The sequence below is a fragment of the Vidua chalybeata genome, chromosome 5 (genome assembly GCF_026979565.1).
Source record: "Vidua chalybeata isolate OUT-0048 chromosome 5, bVidCha1 merged haplotype, whole genome shotgun sequence".
Taxonomy (NCBI): domain Eukaryota; kingdom Metazoa; phylum Chordata; class Aves; order Passeriformes; family Viduidae; genus Vidua; species Vidua chalybeata.
The window spans coordinates 40,657,939-40,679,857 of record NC_071534.1 but is presented as its reverse complement, the minus strand read 5'-3'; the positions used below and the strand labels follow the sequence as shown (position 1 = coordinate 40,679,857).

The window sequence follows — 21,919 nt, the reverse complement described above, 5'->3', positions numbered from 1 at the left end:
AAATACTGAACCTTAATATAGCAAGAGAAGAGGCAAGAAATATTCCACAGAGAGAGGGGCCAGCATACAAGCAAGACTAAAAGTTTATCTATTTAAAAAGTGTTTGATATTTACTGACTCATTTATTAATATTTTGTTATTTATACAACCAGCTAGGTTTGTTGAACTGTGATTGTTTATTATTTACTTGAGAAGTTTGCCAATGTAAAGAACCTTCTGCTGCATTAGCTTTGATTTGTGGTAAAAGCATAGAAGAATACCAAACACCCAGGAGTCAAAAAAAGCTATGTGTGCTTTCACCTGAGTGCTACCCTGTACCGTGGCTTTCCCCTTGGCATTGTTAAAAGGATGCTCACAGCTGAGGTGGCTGTACACAATGCTGTCCTGGTGCCAAGAGACCTGTGTTCAAGCTTCCTATTACAAGATCAGCAAGATGTGATGTGAGGCAACTAGAAAATGCAAGCTATGAACATTGCACAGATTAGGAGGTTTGCTAAACTTTAAAGATGAGGGGGAAAAGCATTTTCTAACTTTTTACATGTGCAATTATATAAACGATTCTTCCACACCACAAAACATATAGAAGCTTCTCCTATAAGTGTTTAGTTAAGGACTAAGGATCAAATCCATACAAAGCATTTTCCAGTGCTACTTCAAGCAACAGATTGAAGTGCATTCTACATATCAGTGTATTCGGACAGAAGAAAAAGCTAAGAAAGCTTTTTCAGTGACTTCATCTCTTCATCATTTTATCTAACTATGTAGTGTCATGCCATACCTGGTAGTTATTAACTACTTTAACTAGTTAAAGGTCTTTGCTTTCTCTTTTCTATCTCCAAAGTGTCTTTCAAAACACATGACATGAAAGAAGCTATATGAAGATATTGAATTGTTTATCTTAAAAATGTGACTGTTCTGCACTAGTAGTATGAAAAGGTACATTAGCTGGTTGCTATTATTTTGTTATCTCTTTTGATAAATAACTCACTACATATGGCAAACAAGAGTGGCTGGCTTGGGTATATAGAGAAACAAAGCATAAACCCCACTATCCTCCCAAGTTCTACAAGAGCAAAAGAAGATAGCTCTGTAGCTGTCACCATGAGAAATGAGCAACGTTACTCTTGATGTTTCCACATTCATTCCTATGTCTGGTGAATGTTATATATCTGAACTTAGTAATGAGGAGAAGTGTTTCAATATAAATATTAACAGATTATAAAAACAAATCAATGTGCCAAATTTCCTGTTGGAATAGCCCTAAGAGTGAACTTCTGTTTTTAAAAAATATTTCAAATGTAAAAGTGTGTACTTACAATGGACTCTGTGAAGCTGAGTATACTATGAAATTACTTTATCATGCTGAAAAAAAAAAAAAAAAAAAAAAACAAAGCACAAGCAAAATCCTTCTAAGTAGTGAAGGATTAAATTCACACTCTTAAATTCAGTGATCTAAGGATAATGGAGCAAATACTCCAGCTGGTTTAAAATGTCAGACCTGCAACTACTCCAAGGGAGCAATGAAAGTCTAAATCAGTTGGGGATAACCCTCAACACAAAAATGGTCATGAACACGGACAGGTCAGTATTCAGTTCTGCTGGTATAGTACTCTTCTGTTAGATTCATCCTTACACAACTTTTGCCTCAATGCCTTCAAAATTCAAAAGGTAAATGAAAAATATATTTTCCAATAAAAAGCTATTGCTACCTGAATTACTTGGACATGCAATAGAAAAATGATTAAAGACATTTAAATGAGATATTTAAATACAGATTGAAAATATCTAACTAATTAGATTGTAGGGTCTTCTGTTGCTTTAGCCTCTGAATTACCATGCAGTCTTTGTTTACTGCCATTTATCTTCTTTGTTTGATGACATTTGACTAATAAATACATTGATGAATTGCATCTGTAAATGCCATCCATATATCACAAAAATAGGATGTACTCAGTGCTTCTGGCACACTGATGCTAAAGGATCTTGCTTTATTTGAACTTTCAGTACTTAACAAAGGAAATATTACTGCTCTGCTGGATAAATTTCCTGATTTTTATTTTAATTTTCAGTGAGCAGACAGCTGCAGAATAATGTGATTTAATGAAGCATTTCTAATAAAATCCTGCAGAAGATAAAACAGAGGCATAGAACCGCTTGCTCACTGATAGTTGTATCATTCAGAATAATTTTTCAAGATGGTGATCACATTTCTGTGTAGATGAGTATTATGTATTGTGATTTTCTGTCTTCCAAGTCAGTGATTTCCTTTAGTGAGATAACTAGTTAGCACTGTTACATTACTTATTTATAGTAAACAAAACATACAACATAATAAATGCAACATCTTTCTAGTACATTATTTAGGCTTTACACTGGTTGGTAAGTAGCAACACAAACAGCAATAAATTTTGGTGTGAAGATGCTCAGATATGAAAAACATCATGGTTATATTTTGCTTACCAAAAACATACTGCCTTTATTTGTAAAGATGTCCTTTATCAAGTCTGTCATCACTTGTGATGAAATCATGAAACTTCTTGGCTGCTACATTTTTCTCTGCCATAACAATTCAGTGTAAAGTATTATTTGCTTTATGTAAATCTAGACAGGGCTCAATGAATCATCACTTTGCAACCTGCCAGTAAAACCATCTCCAATATCCATCTGTACACACATCTATTTACCTTCGTTCAGAACAAGTTTTTCATTTATTCCCCACCAGAATAATCAAGTGCACTACAGGCATCTACACATAAAGCTGAGATCCCTCAGATCATAAGAAACAGGTGAAAAAGTTACCCCGTGTGTCTAGTATAATTAAAGGTACTGGCAGCTTAGTCATCATTCTCTGATTAAAACAGCAAGACAGAATCAAGATTTTATCTTAGTCACCTACTACCATCTTAGTCTTACTTTTATCTTAGTCACCTACTATCGAAAGTTAATACTACATTTTTGAGGGACCTTCTATGTACAAAAAAATATGCAGAACCAGTGAGTAGTAAATCTGATTTGCTATATCAACTGAGCAAAGCTTTCCACTGAAATTATGGTACTGAGGTAGTTTATATTTATAAGAATAACTACTGGAAATTTGGATTATGTGAAATAAATCCCACATGGTTTTCAGTACTGTTTCAGCAGCATCAGCTCTCTGAAATAAAATATTAACAGTGAAATTTATATTAATTACTTTACTATTGTTAATTATACACTCACAAAACAATTTAGGCATCAGTATGAGATGACAGCACAATTAATGTGCAAAAGTATAATGAAACTTGTAATCTTTGCCACCTCTGATAAAAATATCTTAGTATGCTCTTTCCCAACTTCAGCTAAGCTATCCTCCTAGCAACACTGAACCACTATGTTTCGAGTGTGTACCCAACACTACAGGTAGGAATCTTAATTTCTCAATTTGACTTAAATTAGCCCATAAAGTAGCTTTAAAGTGTTAAACATATAGTAGGCTGAATGCTAAAGTCTGAAACTAGCTGGTAAGACAGAGAAACCAGACAACAATTATCATTTAGTCAATAGTAATTTAAATGTATCCACTGTGGTGCAAAGACCCTACGACCCAGAATCCTTTATGGGGTTTTCAGTGAAAGGAGTTGAGTAGATTTATTATTTAAATTGACAGTTCTGCAGGAGTCAAAGCATGGTTCTTTAAATACTTAGCCAATGTCTACTGGGGGGACAGTGGTAGAACTGAGGTACTTATAAAAAAAAAAAAAACACTGATAAGCTCCAAGCAAAAGCTGGAAAGGGAGAACTGTAGCTACACATATTATTTAAAATGCTTTAAGCAATCATTTTAACTCCCGTAGGAATGAAATATACAGAAGAGCCATGCGTAGCAACCCCAACAGGGCAGTGCAAGCTCTTGCTCTTTATTCTTTGCATTGATAACCTGGTATCCGATCACACAGCTCCACAGGAATAAAGCAGGTTATTTTAAAACTTTCTCTGCAAAAGCAACGTGGACAGACAAGGTATGCTTCATACTATACACGCACAACTTGGAGAGCACTACACATAGAGAAAAACGGAGCCATGAATCTTCCCTTTATCTTTTTTTTTTTTTTCTTGTTTGTTTTGTTTTTAGAGGACGCAGAAAGCGACTACCCGCTCTTCCAGCCGTTCTCTTGAAGGTGGCCGATAAAGCGTCCGGGCACAGTAATCCCCAAGTGCCCGACGGTCCTGCGAGTTAGCGGCCACCCGTTCCATAAAAGTTGAAAACCGGGTGGGTTCCCCTGCTCCCCCTGCCTCCCTCTCGGCTCTGTTGAACTGTTCTTTTAAGTAAAATCAAAGAAAATTAAAAGGGAAAACAAAAGCCTCGAGAATCGCCCGGCGAAAGGCTGCAGCCTGCTGCTCCAGGTACCCAGCAGAAGGACGGCAAAGCAGCTCTTCTCTACATCCGGCTTCGTCCAACTTTAGGGCAGCGGGAGGGCGCAACCCGCGGCAGCCGCTCCGCACACCTCACACCTGGCCCCGCCGCGGCCACTTGCGCCCGCCGCCCGCGGGGTCTCCGCCAGCCGCCAAGAGTATCACCTGGCGGCCCCACCAGCGCCCAGACAGACACACAGACAGACACACGACCCTGGAGCGCTCCGCTCACCTACCTGCAGTCCCGATTCTTGCTAGAAATGCCTAGCGATCGGCCGCCTCCCGTCCGGGGGGAGCTCCAGCCTTACCGCCCGGGCATCGCCGGCACACGCCCCGCGCCCCGCCAGCGCTCGGGGGCATGGAGCGGCGCCGTGCCGCGTCTGCTCGGCTCCCCGCGGCAGCAGCCGTCCGCGGGGCCCGGCTCTCTCACCCCGCCTCTCTGGAATCCGGCTAAGAGATGCTAGAGGAAGGGTGAAGTAACTGGGAATGGAGAGAAGACTTGAAGTGTTTCTTGTGCACGATTTCAGAGTATTAAGAAAAAAAAAAATAGAGAGGACGAAGTATGGTTGAGCTATTGGAACAGCGGAGATGGGTAAGTCCTGCAGTCCAGTACGGCTCCGGCCCCTACGCCAGCTGCGCGTGGTCCCGATTCAGCGCCGCCGGCAGAGGAAGGAGGAGAAGCCGGCGCGTCCTGCAGCAGTCCCTCCGTTAGAGCATCTCTGATTGGTGTGCCTTCCACACACAGCACGACTTCCCCCTCCTGCTGCCTCCTTCTCTCTCTTGGGAAAAGTAATTGGAGAGCGAGAGCTTCACCTTCAGCGGCAGCAGCCTCCCGCGCCCAGCCTGCGCGCACCGCACCGCGGAAGGGCGCGGAGACGCCCCGGGCGCCCGGACAGACAGAGGCAGTTCCAAGAGCGCCCTCCGCGGCGGGGGCGGAGGGAGGAGGTGGAGGGAGGTGGGGAAAGGGAGAGACGCCCTTCTCCTCCCCCGTATTTATCCGGCCACTCGCGGCTGTCCTCCCCAGCCCTTACGAGGGAGCAGGTCCCAGCGGCCGCCGTTCTGTCTGACCGAGCAGCGGGGCTCAGCCGGCAGCGCCCGCCGCCGCCGCCCGCGCACACTGGGGCTGGGGCCGCCTCCCTCCGCCGCCCTCTCCGCAGAGCAGCTCTCCCTTCTCTCCTTTCCTCTCCGAGCGGCGGTGCGGGGGTGCGAAGTTTACGCCCAGGCGCATGTGGCCGGGGAGATCCCCGCGGACCCCCGGCGGCCGCGCCGCCGCTCCCCCGGGACCCCTCTGGCCCTGCGGTGGGAGGCTGGGGCGCCGGGCGGGGAGGGAGCAGCCGGGCCGGGCCGGGCCGGGCAGGGCAGCTACCCCGGGGAAGGGGGTCCGCGGCTGCCGGAGCAGGGACAGGAGGGACGCGGCGGCGCCGGCGGCAGCCAAAAACTGGACTGTGTCTCCCTCCAGAGGGAGAAGGGAGTCACGCATGGCAGCTCCGGCGGCGGGAGAGCCAAGGACTCGGTCGGGCCCCTCTTCCCTGGGCGGTGGGGTGGCGAGCTTGGTCCGTGTACCTGCGCTCGAGAGGTAGTGAGTAAAGGTAGTACGGGTCAAGTCCTAAAGACCTCTTGTTTCTCTTATGACAGCTTTAAAGATGGGTTGCGGGTCGTGGTCGTTTGCCACGACTATTGTTTAATAAGGGAAAATGTTGCTGAGTGAGGATAATTAAAAGCAGAATATTTATTTTGCTGTGTTCTGTGCCGTTCAAAAAGTGGTGCAGAGAAGTAGAGGGGAGAGAGCTAAAACAGGTGAGAAAGAAACCTTGTTTGTTACAGTGATATCAGAGTCAAGTTCTCAATTTTGTCCTGTAATTCTGGTCCACTCCTAGATTAAATAGGGATGAATGCATGCAGCATTGAGAAGTACTGATATACCTGATCATCTGTTGGGGTTTTTTTCAATTCTACAAGCTGGTATAATGGCCAGTTTTCAGAAAAGAACCTTTTGCTCCATCCTTAACTGTTACCACATCTTACCTGATGTTCATAATCAACTGTCAGAAACAGAAGAGGGAAGTGAAGCAATTGTCTTCTTGTTATTGTTCATGCTAGAGTTCTTCCATGCAAGCAAGCATCTGTAGAATGTTCAATTCTTTTTTTCCCAAAAAATTCAAAAAACTTTTTCTAGAGATCCATGCAGTCAGGAAAAAAAAAAAAAAAAAAAAAAAAAAAAAAAAAAAAAAAAAAAAAAAAAAAAAAAAAAAAAGAAGAAGGCAAAATGAAGGCTTAATGTGGACTACTCAGCCTGATGCAGCTGTAGGATGAAATACAAAGAGGCTGGTATTGAAAGGGCAAGTTAAAAGTAGCTTGGTAGGTGTCTGTCACAAGCGCTGTTGCAGAAAGCGCTGCAGTACACATATATACTGGATGCTGACTGCAGCCGAATTAAAAGGCTGCTGGTTGTAAAGACAAATATGGTCTTGTCTCATTCATTGGAAGCTGATACAGTAACTTCAGAATTTCCCTATTTGATAACCACATTTCTAGATTTGCAGACAGCTAAAAAATAATTTAGAGGGAACTGGAAAAAGCCAAGATTGTGCTGCTATCGGCACCACAATTTCAGGAAAAGAGATAGATCCAGACTAAAGTCGATCCACGGGGGGTTGGATACTCCTGCCCCACCAATTCCAAATGACAGGAGGTCCTGAATACATGGTGGAAAGGGTAATCTTTCCAGCTCCCTGCCTCAGTGTAGGACCACAGGTATTGCTACTCCATTAAAAGCAGTGAAAGCACACCAAAAATATAACTAGAGCAACTAAAATGCAACTACAGCAGCTGTTGTCCTGTTGCTATAGGAGCACATATGTCTATTTTACCTGCATGTACCACTACACTCAAGTTGACTGCATGTTGTAAGACCAGAGGATACCTGGTAGCTTCATGTTGGTGTCCTGCTGTTGCAGAAAACTGGTAAATACATCTGAAGACACAGAACATTTAGCACCATGTTGAAACAAACAAGTCCTATACAAACAACTAAAGAAAAAGTAGCAGACAAAGCAGTAAGTAAGCTGACCTGTTTTGAAACCCCAGAATTTTGTCAGCAAAAACATTAAAAAATGTAGTCTTTGTTTATGTATGATGGTGCTGCGCATGACCATTTCCAAATCTCTTTGTACAACATCTCAAAATCCGAACAAATCTGCAGTACTCACACACAGCTTGTGTGACAACATGCATATGAAAGCATGTCCTGAAAGACATGCTTTCAGAAAGCTTCTCTGCTTGCTTTTGCAGTATGCTCAACACTGTTGGGAAGAACTGAAACGATCTGTTGCACCTATAGAGTGCAGCTGGTTTTACAGATGCTTATTTGGTAAGTCTGACTCATCTCCAAAGGTGCCTTTGTACATGCTGCACAGGTACAATATGATAAATTTACCATATTCTGGAAACACCAGATTGGCAGTCTTTGTCTTACACAGCCTGTATTTATATCTTTCTGACTGAAAAATCCCCAGCTGAATATTGTGGCCTTAGAACACAATGTAGTTACATGAATGTTCTCTCTTTATTCCTTCAGCTAGTTTCATTTTTGAGTTAGTGTCATTGTTTCTTACTTTTCACCAATTTGTATGTCTCTTCCACATGCTAAAAGACAAGCATAAACCATGAAAATTGGCACTGGCGTTTGCAACGGGTGTAGTATTTGGAGCAACTTCAGCATTTCCATTTCAACGTGAATAGCACATCATAAAAATCGGGAAAGTAAAAACTTATTTCTGACTAGTTATGTGACAAGATCTGATGTGTATATCTTTTAAACACTAATTTTACTCAGAAGCATGCATGTTCTGAGCTGCTAAATAGAAAAAAGGAAATTTTATATTTTGATAGCCACATGTAGATTTAGTCTCTAAGAATTGACAGCAATGTCAGTACTGTTCATTAATATCTACCAATAGTTTTGCTCCTTTATCTTTCTGAATAGACTCCTCCCTTCCACTACTCACCATGCTACTAATCTAAACTAGCTAAAAGTGCCAGTTTTGACACTACTTTTCCTTTTAGCAGTTAGGTTCTTGGTTTCTCATTTTGTACCTAAAGATTAGGATTTTGGTTGGGTTTTCCAACTATATTAATATTGAGCTTCACATACTAAAATTAGCAGCAGCTCAGACCACAGCGCTCACCAGGAATACCTCAGTGTAAGGAGATATATAGTGATGTAGAGCCTGATGTACAGCAGCATACTAGAGCATTCCTTTATTGCCATCCCATAAAGCTAGGGAAGAGGAAACAAGAATCTCAAATGTCAGCTGCTGTAAATTATTTGTGATTATCATCCTGACACAGTGTGAGCTGAGGCAATCCAACAGTGCCTACAAGTCCCCTTTACAATGTGTGTACAGATACACAAACACACAATCATGTTTTTATCACAGGTGAGAACCTGGTCCACCAAATTTAAGTTCTTTAAAAGCTCTGCAACATTTCAGATGTTCACATACAAAAATAAAATTAATTGACTCCTGATAAGCTGATGGAAATGCAAAGGCGATGTAGCAAAGTTATTCTGGGGTTCCTTAATAAGTCTCCCATAGGCATTAACTAAAATCATGCTGGGTATTGCATTTTGAAGAAAAAGAGGTTTTTAACTAGCATGCTGGAATGATCATTGATCTTTCAAAGCTTCCACATAAAATGGAAAAACTGACTGCAAAACAATAACAAGTAACCAGTCTTTCTTTTCTACAACATTTAAGTTATACAGATAAACACTATGGTTTGGGGGGTTTGACCATTTAAACCCATTCTTCTAAGACATAAATCACATGTATGCTTATGTATGCTAACATAAATGCTGCTTACAGAGTAATGACATCTTCCAGGATGGGGAAAAACAAAAACAATAACAACAAAAACAAAGAAAAAGGAAAGAAAAACAACCCACAGATACATGTATATTCAAGGTAATTTTGGGAGCGAGACTTCGTTGCTTTCATTCAAGAGGAGAGAAGGCTGGGAATCAGAGAGAAAATGGATTGAAAGGGATTTCTGGAAGTCTGGTTGGGCTGAAGATCCCAATCTCAGTCATGCATGGGCTGACTTCAAAGTTAAATCAGGTTGCTTAGGGCTGTGTCCAGTGCTTTCAGATACCTTCAAGGGCACAGATTATGCCTGCCACTCTGTTTGGCCCTTTTCCAGCCTTTGATCTCTCTTACTGAAAAGTTTTTCCTTCCTTACATCCAACCAAATTTCTCTGAATTTCTGCCTTTTGTGTCAGTTGCCTCAACCCTTTGCTATGTACTTCCAAGAAGCCTCTGGTTCCATTTTCCCTGTAACCATCCATATGCACTTGAGTACAGCAGTTATTTCTCCCCTTTCCCTTCTTTAAAGGGCATGAGCAAACACATCTACCAATTTTCTCATATGTCATGCCTTCACCACTGCTAGGACACATGGCTGACTCCTGTTCATCTTGTTCACCAGCATTTCCATGCATTTTTCTGCAAGAATGTTTGATAGATAGTGCCAAGCTTGGACTGTTGCATGGGGTTATTCTGTCCCAGGTGCTGGACTTGCATTTGCCTTTGAACATCATGAGGTTTCTGTGAGTTCAATTCTCCAGCCTGTTTTCAGCCTTCTGCACAGCAGCCTCGCCCTCCAGTATATTGACAGCTCCCAGCATCTTGGTATCACCTGCTGGGAGAGTTTGCCACTGTCATCCAGGATGTTGGTGAAGACGGTCAGCAGTTCAACTCCAGTACTGAACATGGGAAATGCCACTAATCACCAGCCACTGCTCTTCAAGCCTTGCAGTTCCATCAATCTGCACCCATTTTTTAAACTACCCATCCAGCCTAGGTCTGCCCAGTTTGGCTATAAGGATGTTGTGGTACACCATGTCAAAAGCCTAACTAGCAAGAATAAACACCCACTGCTCTTCCCCAGACAGCCATTTCATTGTAGAAGGCAATTATGTTGGTCAGGCAGAATTTACCTCCACTAAATCCATACTGGCTATTCCAAATCACCTCCTTGCCCTTCATGCATGTGGAAATTACTTCCAGGAGAACTTTCTCTATAAACTTCCTGCAAAATAACTTGTAGTTCCCCACATCCTTCTTCTTGACTTACTGAAATAGAATATATTTACTATTTTCCTATTATTTGGGATCTTCTCTTGTCACAATGATCATTTGCAGATGTTAGAGAGTGGTCTCATAATGATATTAGCCCACTGTGACATTCACATTATGTGTCTGTCCAGAGAATGTGAATGTCACAGCCGACTCCCTCAAGGCATTTGGACACACCTGGTCCCACAGACTATTGTATGTTCACTTTGCTTAGATGGTCACCACTGATCGTCTCCCATCAGGGGTGATACTTTACTCCCCCAAACTCACAAAGAAACCCTCAGATGAATGCTGTTTGTCTGATTTACTCCATGGAATATCATATCATCAGAATTTATGCTATTTCATCAAAAAGAGTAAAATCCCTCAGACTATGAGAACTGTAATTTGTATTTTGAGATATAAAGATGTTTCTTCCTTATACTTTGTAAAGCTCCTAAGCTCCCTAAAGGGGAAAGATTTAAAAACCTGTACTCCTCATTTCTCATTGCTACCTCCTGACAAGTCACTGCTGAGCTTTTTAGATCTTTTGTCAACATAAGGCACCTTACTTTCTCTATGCTTTTGAGACCCTATGCTGCCAGGCACAGCTTCTGAATCTTGCTCTGGGTGAAGCATGTACAAAAATGTTAGGTGTTGCAGTATTTTATGCCATGGCTTCTACATTTCTTTTTGAATCTAGACTGGAATCTCTGTGAAAAGCAGAAAAAAAGCAAGGAAAAAAAAAGGGAAAAAAAAAAAAAGGAAAAAAACCCAAGAAAAACAAAACAAAACAAAACAAAACAAAACAAAACAAAACAAAACAAAAAAAAAAAAAAAAAAAAAAAAAAAACAAAAAAAAACTATATTTGGCCTCTTCAGCTTTTGCATTTAGTCTTAAATTTTCTTTTTAACCAAATATTAACTTGGCTATATTATATATTTCATAAGTAACAGGTCTGAACTTTTTTACACCAAAAGGAAGAGTCCATGGGCCAAATACTTGGGGGTGCCTATGGGGCTTTATTGCACAGCAAAGTTGTAAATGACAAGAATATTAAGTGTAGTACCATCTTTTTAGTTGAGATAGAATAAGTATTATTTACTTGTTTGGGAAAAGCCTCAAACTATTCCAGAGGGCAATATCAGCCATTTTCCCTTCTTTTTTCTTTAAAGGAAACCAACAAGTTTTCTTCTAAAACACCCCTCCACCTGCATCTGTGGGGCTGGAAGCAGGAAATAGAAACAATCACTAAATCAGGCATCCAGAGAAAGAAAAACAAACAAGCAAACAAATAAAATCAGGACCAAAATTGTTCATATACATCTGGCTTGAATTTGGGTTACTATATTAGAGGTCATTAGTGCATGCTTTTTTCTTAATCTGGTACTATATGAGAATTCCTATTTTCCTGTGTATCAAAAAGCACCAACTCTTGCAGTTATGCTACAAAGAACTCCAAAATGAATCAATGTTTTATCCTTGGTTATAAGTAGATTTTGTTACAATATTACATTAAAGATTACATTATAGACAAAATAGGAAACAAAGCAGACCTTCTTACCTAATGATATTTTAATTCAATTTTAAAATAAATATAATTATTTTCAAAAACATGTATTGAATATATTTTCATCAAGGAGACCTTGTGAAAACAGGAGGTTAGGCAGACCAATAGTAGTAAGTAGGTAAGTAAGATCAATGTGATTTAGCAAAACAAATCATACTTATTTTTGTCTGAAACCTCTTTACCAAGGGCAACATGTGTTGGCAGACTTGTGAACTCATCTACAAAAAGGATTAGGCTTCACTGTAAACATCTCATGATGCAGCATTTTCTAATCTGCGCAGTGTTGTTTTAAAAACAGGCATCACACTTTCTGGTAAAAAAGGTGTCAAAATTTACTAGCCCACTTAGTAGCCACTAGGAACTTGTTCCTTCCAGGCTGGAGATACTAAGGCATTGCCAAATTGTTTGCTGAAAAACAAGAGGTCACCCCAGTAATTTTCCCCCTTCATAATTGTTTAATAGTTACAAATAGTTAAATAGTTTAATTGTTTAATAGTTACAAATCACTTTTTAAACAGTATCATCCACATTTCAGAAAGTAAGTTTAGTGAAAGGTAAAGTGTGTTGAATAATTAAATAGGAACAAGTTGTTCTGTTCCCCAGTATTTCTTTATGATTTTAAATCTTTCTTCCTCTAAGTTTTAACCATCCATGTTTTAATAAAGGAAGGGGGAAAAATTGCACTCAGGCTTGTGTATGTGCATTAAAAAACCCTACAAGATGGCCCAAAGGTTGTTGAAGACTTTGCATTTTATGATGTTTTTATAGTAAGACAAAAAGATGTATTTTTATATCATCTTTCTGCATACTGAGTACAGGCAAAGTAGAGCTTTTCAAGAGTCAAGAGCAGAAGAAGTAGTATTATTTAGAATATTACCATATTTATTCCAAAACAGCCTTGATCTGAGGGAAGGAATTGGGCAGTGGAGAACAGGATGGGACCAAAACATGAATAGAATGCTCTAGAATGATCATTTTTAAATGTTCTGAATTGCAGATTTCAAGATATTTTCAAATGCATGACCAAAAGGAAATACTTTTTTTTTTTTTTTTTTTTTTTTTTTTTTTTTTTTTTTTTTGAGATAGAAGAGAACTAAAGAGCTTTTCAGCTTGGCTGAAAACAATCAACTATCAATTCAGCATGAAAAAATGCCTCTGAATTAACACAGAATCAAAATAAAAACAGTCCATGTATAATACAAGATTACATTATCTATTTAGAGTTGCTATACCTTTCAATGAAATTACAAATCTGGAGCTAATGGATTACATAGTTAATAGTCTGAATATAAATCATTTCTTTTGTGTAAATATGGCAGAAAATCATATATACCTAGAGAGAATTACGGCTCCTTAGATCGTAGGATGTGCAGGGCTAGGAGGTCAGGCTGACTGAGCTTTGCCTTCTGTCTCAAGCCTGTCCTCCTTCATCACACACATGGCAGGAAAAGCTAAAGAAAGGATGTGTGCATTTGAATTTTTCTGCTTTTATGGCTCTCATTGACAGATTCCTTTGAAGGTAGCAGTAGACAGCCTTTTCAGAGCTTGGACTGCATGAGGGCAGAGCACTGTGATACTGTGGTGGTGCTCAGAAGTCTTCATATGTGCCTCTCTCCAGTGTTAGAATTAAGCCCACCCTCACCTGACCAAAGTGAAATTAGTTTCTTATTACTCATGCTAAACAGACACTTGTGGATGGACATAAATGACATCACCTGACTCCTGTACATGCATGACCTGCCTGGCATTCATCATCCTGCCAAAACATTTACCCTGGGGGACTGAGTGCCTCACTTCTGGCCAACTTGCAGAACTCCACCACCTGCCAGATTATCTCACATAGCAAGTCAGTTCAAATTTCCATTTCTTTCTCACCCACAGGGGATGGTAAACATAGCATAAGCATCTTGGATTGATCTTGGATGTGTGCAATTCTCATTTTCCAAAACACAGCCCAAATATAATGTAAGGATGATAAGCAGTGGGGGAGTTCTAGATCCTTGGGCATATATATGATCATAAGAATAATTTTGACATTTTAATTCTGACCAATGATTAATCATGTACAGTTTTCTCCTAAAAACGTATTTTCAGACCAGTCATTTCTGTATGCACTGTGGTCCTGAAATTCAGTATTCACAACGAGCATAATTAGCATTTTTACTTATGGTTGGGGGACACAGATCAATAGTAGCTGCAGTGTCAGGCAGGTGTGCTGGCATTTGGCAGCTGGAAGCAAGTTCAGTGCTTAGAGCTTGGCATGGAAACATTTGCTTATCCAAGCAGTTCAGAGGTATCTCAGATGTCTGCTCTACACAGAAAGGATAGCCCAAGATGCAGAGATGCAGCTGCTAGCGTGATAAACCCACTAGATAAATCTTCTTTGTTTTCCTCCCACTTTAAGCTTCATGGCATATTTGTTGCTCCTGACAGCCACCAGAGTTACCTCCTTATCCATGAGTGCCCTGGTTTTCACAGCCATCAAACACCCACAAATGTCAGCGAAGCCCATAGAGTTCTGGGGGAGGGATTTCTGAAAAATTCAGAGGAAGCATTGCAATGGAGAGGTTTTGCCAGCAGATGTCAGAAGGCAGAACATAGATAACACACCGCCTCACCAAATCCTCGAAATGATATTTCGGTCCTTTTATGCTTCCCCTGCCTGCCTTCTCCACTCCTTCTCTCCTAGCACATACATGCATAACCATACAGAAAGAAAATCATTAAGGGAACATTGGCTTGGGGATTTTTTTTTGTTTTCATTGGAGCCCTACACAGATACAGAAGATTCAATACCCTGTTAAGCTTCCTGTCACATATGCAAGGAAAAAAGTTGTCTAAATTTTGAAGTTGCTAAACAAGCTGAATGATAACAAGTTCTGTGAGCTCTGGAACTAATGAAGTCTTGTTTTTTATGGATTTTATCTCATGGTTTATTGAAGCTTTTCCTATGCTGTGAAACTTGAAATATTTCCTTTTTTGTGTAATGGTGATCCCAAAGGACAGATTTTCAGAGAGATGCTGAAACATCTTTCTGTGGCTTTTTTCATTTCCTCCCAGGCATCCTTTCCTAATGGAATTGAATAAATTTAAGACTACTAACCATCTCTCAAATTTTCTTGAAATCACATGGGGCTCCAAAATGCACGAGGCTTTAATCTATAGGAAACCTAGCAAAAGAAAATGCAAGGACAGCTTAATCTATTACAGACTCAGATTAATGAGGCCATTTATTTTATACTATAACTCTGCTAGAATTACTTAAACACCTGAAATTTCACTGGCAATTTAAATGTTCCATTAAGTATTCTGATGATTCCTCATTTTCCTACCAGATTATGAATTTATGGAATATACATAAATGTGTCTGATTGACCATCAATCTTTCCTTTAAAACCCTGTTCCTGTGACCTCATGTTAGTAGGTTACCTCTTCTCCCTTGTTTCTCCCTTCATTCCAGAAAAGAGAGTAGATAGCATGAAATGCCATCCTCTGCATCGTTCCCACATCCCTCCAGCACATCCAAGCAGGCATCATTGATAACAGTGAGAGAGCAGATTTGCCTTCTACTGGTGTCCTGTGACTTCCAGCTGAAGTTACTCTGAATTTCTACAATTATCTCAGTGATAATAAACGCTTGGCACTTTTCTCTTAATGTAAGCTTGTGCTTATTCCAGCTCTTTTGATTATACGTGTTTTTACTATGTCAAATTAACAAGCTTTGTTTTATTAATCTATCATATTTTTAAGCTTTGATTAGTCTAGCTCTTAATATGTACGTAGCATTTGTTTGATTTGAGTAGCTATTGCTTAAATTAACACCCTTAAATTAATACCTTTGTTTTGTGAAGCTGTTTTTTGTTGCATTATAATGGTTACTAATCCTTTCTGACCTGAGATTATATTGCATCATAAACATATAGCATCAGATTTTAAAAATTAAATAGAATTTTTATGAAGAACAAATAATAATCATATGGACTCATCTATGTTCATCTATAATAATGATCCCTTTTGAGCTATTTTTACAGAAATGGGTCAGTTCCATGAAAATTTAGGATGTAGCTAAACACACTTTGACAAGACTGAAAAGTAAAATTTTATCATTTTCACATTTAAAATATCATTCTCAGCAGATAGATTAAGAGCCATTTCAGTGTCTGGTAACACAACTGTACAATTACTGTAAAATTACTACCACAGTTGTGGTAGTCATAGCAAGCAAAATTTCTTAATGGTACACCTGGAAACAGCACATATAGGAAAGTGCAAGCCAATTTAATTTTAGCGTAAACAGGTTCAAGAATGATGATGACAATTGCTCAAAACCAAAGTCCATACATCTTATTAATTTTCCAGAGTTAGTTTTGGGTGTGTTGGTTGTGCATTTTGGTGGCTTTTAAAAAATCATGTAATATTAACACAGTACAAGCCAACACAAGCGTTCTCTTCACCCCTTTCCATGCCGTCACAGCTTATGCTTACTCAGCTCACCTCCACTCTGACATCCCTGTCCTTGTTCAAGTTCTGTCTGTGATGGTCAGCTTGTTCTCAATTTTTACTCCTCTCCCGTATTATCAAGGGCAACACATACTCTCATTACACCTTTTTAGGCCAATGAGTCCATTTATGGAGACATCTGAATCAAGAGAACCACTGACAGAATATATGAAATTTTAATGTCATAGTTTTCCCATGAGACAATATTTTTAAAGTACTTACACTAGTCTTCTAATACACACCCTGCTTATTCTAAAGTAAACTCAAACCAGCTTACTTGAATTGTCTCTAGAGTGTAAAAGCAGCTTTCCCACTTGCCCTCAAAGAGACCCTCAAAGAGACAAAGAGGTGGACAAGAAATGATGGAAAGAGGCTTTCCAGCACAAACTGAAACTAAAGACTCTTGGGCTGTCACAGATCAGGAGGGAAGAGCAAACAATCAAGAAAAATGGTTTTGCTCCTAGGAGTGTAATATGTTAATATGTTAAGCTATCTCGTCCAGTCCAAACTGAAAGCACACAAGTACAGTGGTTTTCTGGTGTATGGAAATCCAGACCTTCAGATGTTTTCTTGAATAAAAGCAACACTGAGTTATGCCAAGCAAATTACTCTAATAACCTGTTGGATCCAGCTGAATCTAATTGAAGTTTGTGTGTGTGTCCTGGGCAGATCATGGAGGATCATATTCCAGTACTTCTGCTTGAATCAATAAAATGTGCAAATAGCTGGGAGATGGAAATTCACCATTTTCTCAGAAAAAAAAAGAATGCCATACAGGATCCTACCAAAAGGACTAGGATTTAGAAGTGTGGATGACAAAAGGTTGAACACATTTAGTTTAAAGAAACCACAGCCTCATCCTCAGTTTAATTGCTTCTAGCCTCAAGCACCTTTTCACACCCAGATATTTTCCTATATATTCACCCCAAATAGAAAGGATGAGGAGAGTTTCTGTGAGGCCTACAAGGATAATGCACTGAAAATGACATCTCAAGAGGTAAAAATGTATCCACTAAAGCTTCACCATAGCGGTCTCTCTCATATCACACTGGTGGCCCTGTGGTCTGCAAGAACAGCACACCGTCCTTGTGCACAGCCAACCCCTTCAGCCAAAGTACTCTCTGGCACTGCAATACAATCAAGGGAAGTTCTCTAAAACGTAGGAAACTATGTCCCTTCATATACAAATATTAACTGTAAAATAAAAAACATAAGTATGAGCACAAAAGCTGCAGGACAGTGATAATAGTGTCTTGTGACTGTGACTTTCGTCCACTTCAAAGACCAGGTCCCACTGCTGGTGCAAAGGCCAGGCCTCTCCAGCAACTGTGCTCCAGCACACTCCAGTACTTAGATGCAGGGAAATGGAATGAGAAGGACAGGGAGGTGTGGGGTAAAGGGGGGCAACACCAGGGCCTGGGGGATGTGACAGCTCTGACCCAGAGCTCTTTGAAACCACTTCTGCTTCATCATCACCTCAGGAAAAAAGAGAAAAAGAAAAAGTACAAGATGTTTCATGTATTTGTTTGGAGATCTTTGCAAATTCAAAAGGAAATAATTTCATTTTACAGGGTTGACTGTCAATCAGTGATTTTTTTTTATTACTTTATAGGTTGTAGATCATTCCAAATGTCAACAGTAAAACAATTTTGTCAATATCTGAACAAGGCATGAGTCTGACCTATACTGTCTGATCATCCCCTGAAGTCCTTTAGTGGAAATCACTTTCCCATGTACTATTACAAGAGTCATTTTGATCCCATTGCCGAAGGTGAAAGAGGCTTTTTGTGCAACAGGTTCCAGGATGACTGGATTGTATGTAGGTACCACAATTTGCCATTGTTCCTCTCACTATATTCCTGCATGCACACAGCAAGGGACAACACTGACATTCATAAAATCAAATGTAATTTTTTTACTCTGTGAAAAATTCTCTAATCACTAAAAGCTCCTGCAGCTTCTGATAGAATGCCAGAGCAGCAATTCAAGAATTTTTCAATTTCTAAAACTTCTCTGTGTCTGAGATATTTTGATCAAAATATTTATTTCTCAATCAAAATGTTTTATTTTTCCTTTTACAAATGCACTGACACTCTATTTTGAAAGTTCTTTGCTTTACAAGACTTTGTGCATATATTTTCAGGTTACAATAAGTCTAACCAGATTCCATAGTAACAGTAATACTTTATTCCAAAGGAGATTTAGAAAAGGAAAGCAGAAACCACATATCTAAAATGTACAGCATTAAAATATACCTTATGTAATTTTGTGCGCCATGTATAAAAAAAAATATAGATACCTTCAATGAGATATTTCCTTAATGGTTGTCACTCATACACGCACACGTTTGTGCATGTAAAATGTGAAGTTGTTCTAATGCATTTATTGATGCATTTTCTGCTGGATTTCAGTGATACTTAGTTAATGAATTGAATGTGAATTTATTCATACTTTAGATAGCCAAACAGTAAAAATAGGCTGAAACAATTTTACTCGTGCCAACAACATTTAGTTCTGCAACTTTTCTGTTGGCTGTATTAGGTCCTGCTATAAATCTCACCATTATCTCCTTCCACTTAAGCACCAATTATTTTCCTTGAATAGCAGTCTATTTTTAGCACACAATGTGCAAATCTTACAAAACCTAACTTCTACATTGCGTTTAGATTTCATGTATCTCCTACACCTAGCGCTTAAAGCCTGAATTATTAATCATCCTTTTAAAACCATGGCTTTTGAATTACATTGTTGGTATGCTTTGGGCAGAATTAATGCACTTAATTTTATCTCTTGCCTTCAAAACCAAACAGCTCATTTTGCAGCCACACAGGAGAAAATTTGGATTCATTCTGATGTGCAAATCAAATACAGAAATTGGTAACAGTTTTGACACATCAGACAACCATGGCTAAAACCATCCTACCTTTGAAATTAGTTTCTGTGTTTAAAATTCCTAAAGGAAGAACATTTTTGGAGACACATACAAATGCTAACTAATTTGTATTAGTAATCTAAATCTAGTACTAATTTGTAGTAATCTGAAATAGGATGGGGTTTTGTGCAGAAAAAAAAGCACTGAATTAAGGAAAAGGAATGTAATTTTATCTTGTGAAAAATGGGTAATTATTGCTTACATTAATATCTGATCAGATCATTAAAAAGCTTATCTTTCAGACATTCTTATTTCAAGTCCTAGGCTATTAGAATTTAGCATATCTTTAAGCATATGTTAAACACATGATTAATCAATAGGAATACAATTTATTAACTACGTTTGTTAATGTAAAATATCATTTTAATATTTCTATATACAATATTTAGAATATATTTATTTTAATTCTTTCATAGTGTTATTAGAAGTCATTCCTCAGAAAATTAAAAATAAAAAGGAATGCTCTCCAATATTTAAAAAATCCAAAATTGGAGAAAATGGAAGACCCTGGCTTTTCTTCCATTGTCATTACATTAGGAATACTCCTGGGACACCCTTTGTTAATCTCACTGAACTTTTTTTATCATCCTTCCCCTATGTTTACATCTATCATCTTTCTGACATAATCTGTCCAGGATGCCTTCTCCTAGACTTAGTACATTAATGGGAGAAGGTAAAAGGAAAATGGTGCATGTAGCTTTATACACATTTAAAAGCTATCCATTCCTTTTTCAAGAGTCTTTTTCTCACATATGAAAGATAATTTTGGTAATACTAATTACTAAAAATGTAGAAAAATGTAACAGTGCTTAAATTGACTGAATAGAAAACCAATACATTTTTAAATGTTGGCTTTTTTATTATTCCAACAAAAGTGTGTTATTGCAATAATAACTTGTCATTTCAATTCCACCTACCTGAAACAGGTAGGAGTTTATGGCTGTGTTCAGCCTCTGTGAATGAGGTAGGTGAGGCACAGACTGGATTAGGAACAGGATTCAAACCTACAGTGTAGTCATAGTTTTACGTCTGGGGCAGAAATGGGTATCTTAATTACATGCTATTTCTCTCTCAATCAAATTTATCCTGCATTTTCCTTCTCTCTTTAAAAAGTGTATATTCTTATCTTCTTCTGTCCATCATTCAACTCATGCTTTCTTGGGTTCCCCCAATTTTGTTACCTACTGAATTTTGGTTCCTGTATCTTCCCCTCATGTTTACCATACAGAAGCCCTGCTTTGTCTTGCTTAACTTTAGTCTACAGTTATTTCTGCTTTCTTGGGTGTTTTACTGAACTGTTTAAAAGAGGCTTGAAATTCCATCACTATTTAAAAATTACCAACTTCCATACAGAAAAAAAAGGATAGGGAACAAAACCAGCAGTGGTGGCACTAGTAATTGACTCTTTGATCCACTTTGAATTCACAAAAACATATTCAGCTAATTAAATTAGCTCTATGAGGGTTTCCATCAGATTTCTCAACCAAATGTGAAATTATCTATGTTTTCCTAATGGTATGTGTGAACACTACATTGAAAATACACTGATCGTATCCATTCTAGTATGCCAAACTCTGTGTCTGATGCAGCTTCAAACTGAAAAGGAAATTCACGCAGCCACCAGTGGCTGTAAGCTCACTGTAGACCACTGGGAAGGGGAATCTGAAGCCCTCTTTTCCTCCTCCACAAATTCCCAAATGTGGTGTAGGTGATTGTCCCAGTTCTGACCAGGACTGGGTTCATCATCCCCCTCTGGGAGGGGGCATGGCCAGGACCTGGGGTTTATACTGTGCCACCTCACATCCTTGCCAGTGGTGGGGAAAGGAAATCTCTTCCTGGGACAAAGAGTACCACATCTGGCCAGCTTAGGGGGCAGAGGAAGCAGTGGCGTGGCGCTGGTTCTGAGCTGGAGGGAGTGGTAGCGGTGGTGTGGCTGTGGCCAGGTCAAGCTCATTGATGAGCAGTTTTGCATCTGAGTCACTCTCTCTCTTTTGAACACTTCTGTTATTAACACTGTTGCTGTTACTGTCCATTTTCTTAGCTCATTGCTGTTTCCAGTAAATTGTTCTTATCTCAGCCATGATCTTCACCTTTTGGGCTTCCAATTCTTCTCTCCAGACATGCTGCAGGAGAGATAGGGGATGGAAGGGAAAGCAAGCGAGCAGCGTGTGGTTTGGAGTCTCAGTGGGAGCACTAAATTTGGGAGTACCACTCGTAAACTATGGCAGTGGTCTTGAAAGAAAATAAAAAGTCGTGAATTATTCTGTATTAACCTGTGAGTGAGACTTGCAGCTGTCTGTTATTTTTACAGAATTTATTGTGTATAGAAGTTTCTACTACTGAGATGCAGAGCTTCTCACATCCCCAAAAAGCAAGCCATATTTTGTTAACCAAGTCCACTAATTGAC

General features: G+C 39.4%; 1 protein-coding gene across 3 annotated transcripts in view; it reads right to left on the bottom strand.

Annotated features, from left to right (window-relative positions):
- The window catches only part of TAFA2 (TAFA chemokine like family member 2), a 183,992-nt gene extending 178,604 nt beyond the window's left edge, over positions 1 to 5,388 (bottom strand). For all 3 annotated transcript variants that reach the window (XR_008431237.1, XM_053944212.1, XM_053944211.1), the window contains exon 1: positions 4,629 to 5,388. The gene's annotated coding sequence lies outside the window, so the exon portion shown is untranslated. The remainder of the gene's footprint in view (positions 1 to 4,628) is intronic.
- Positions 5,389 to 21,919: the final 16,531 nt, after the last annotated feature.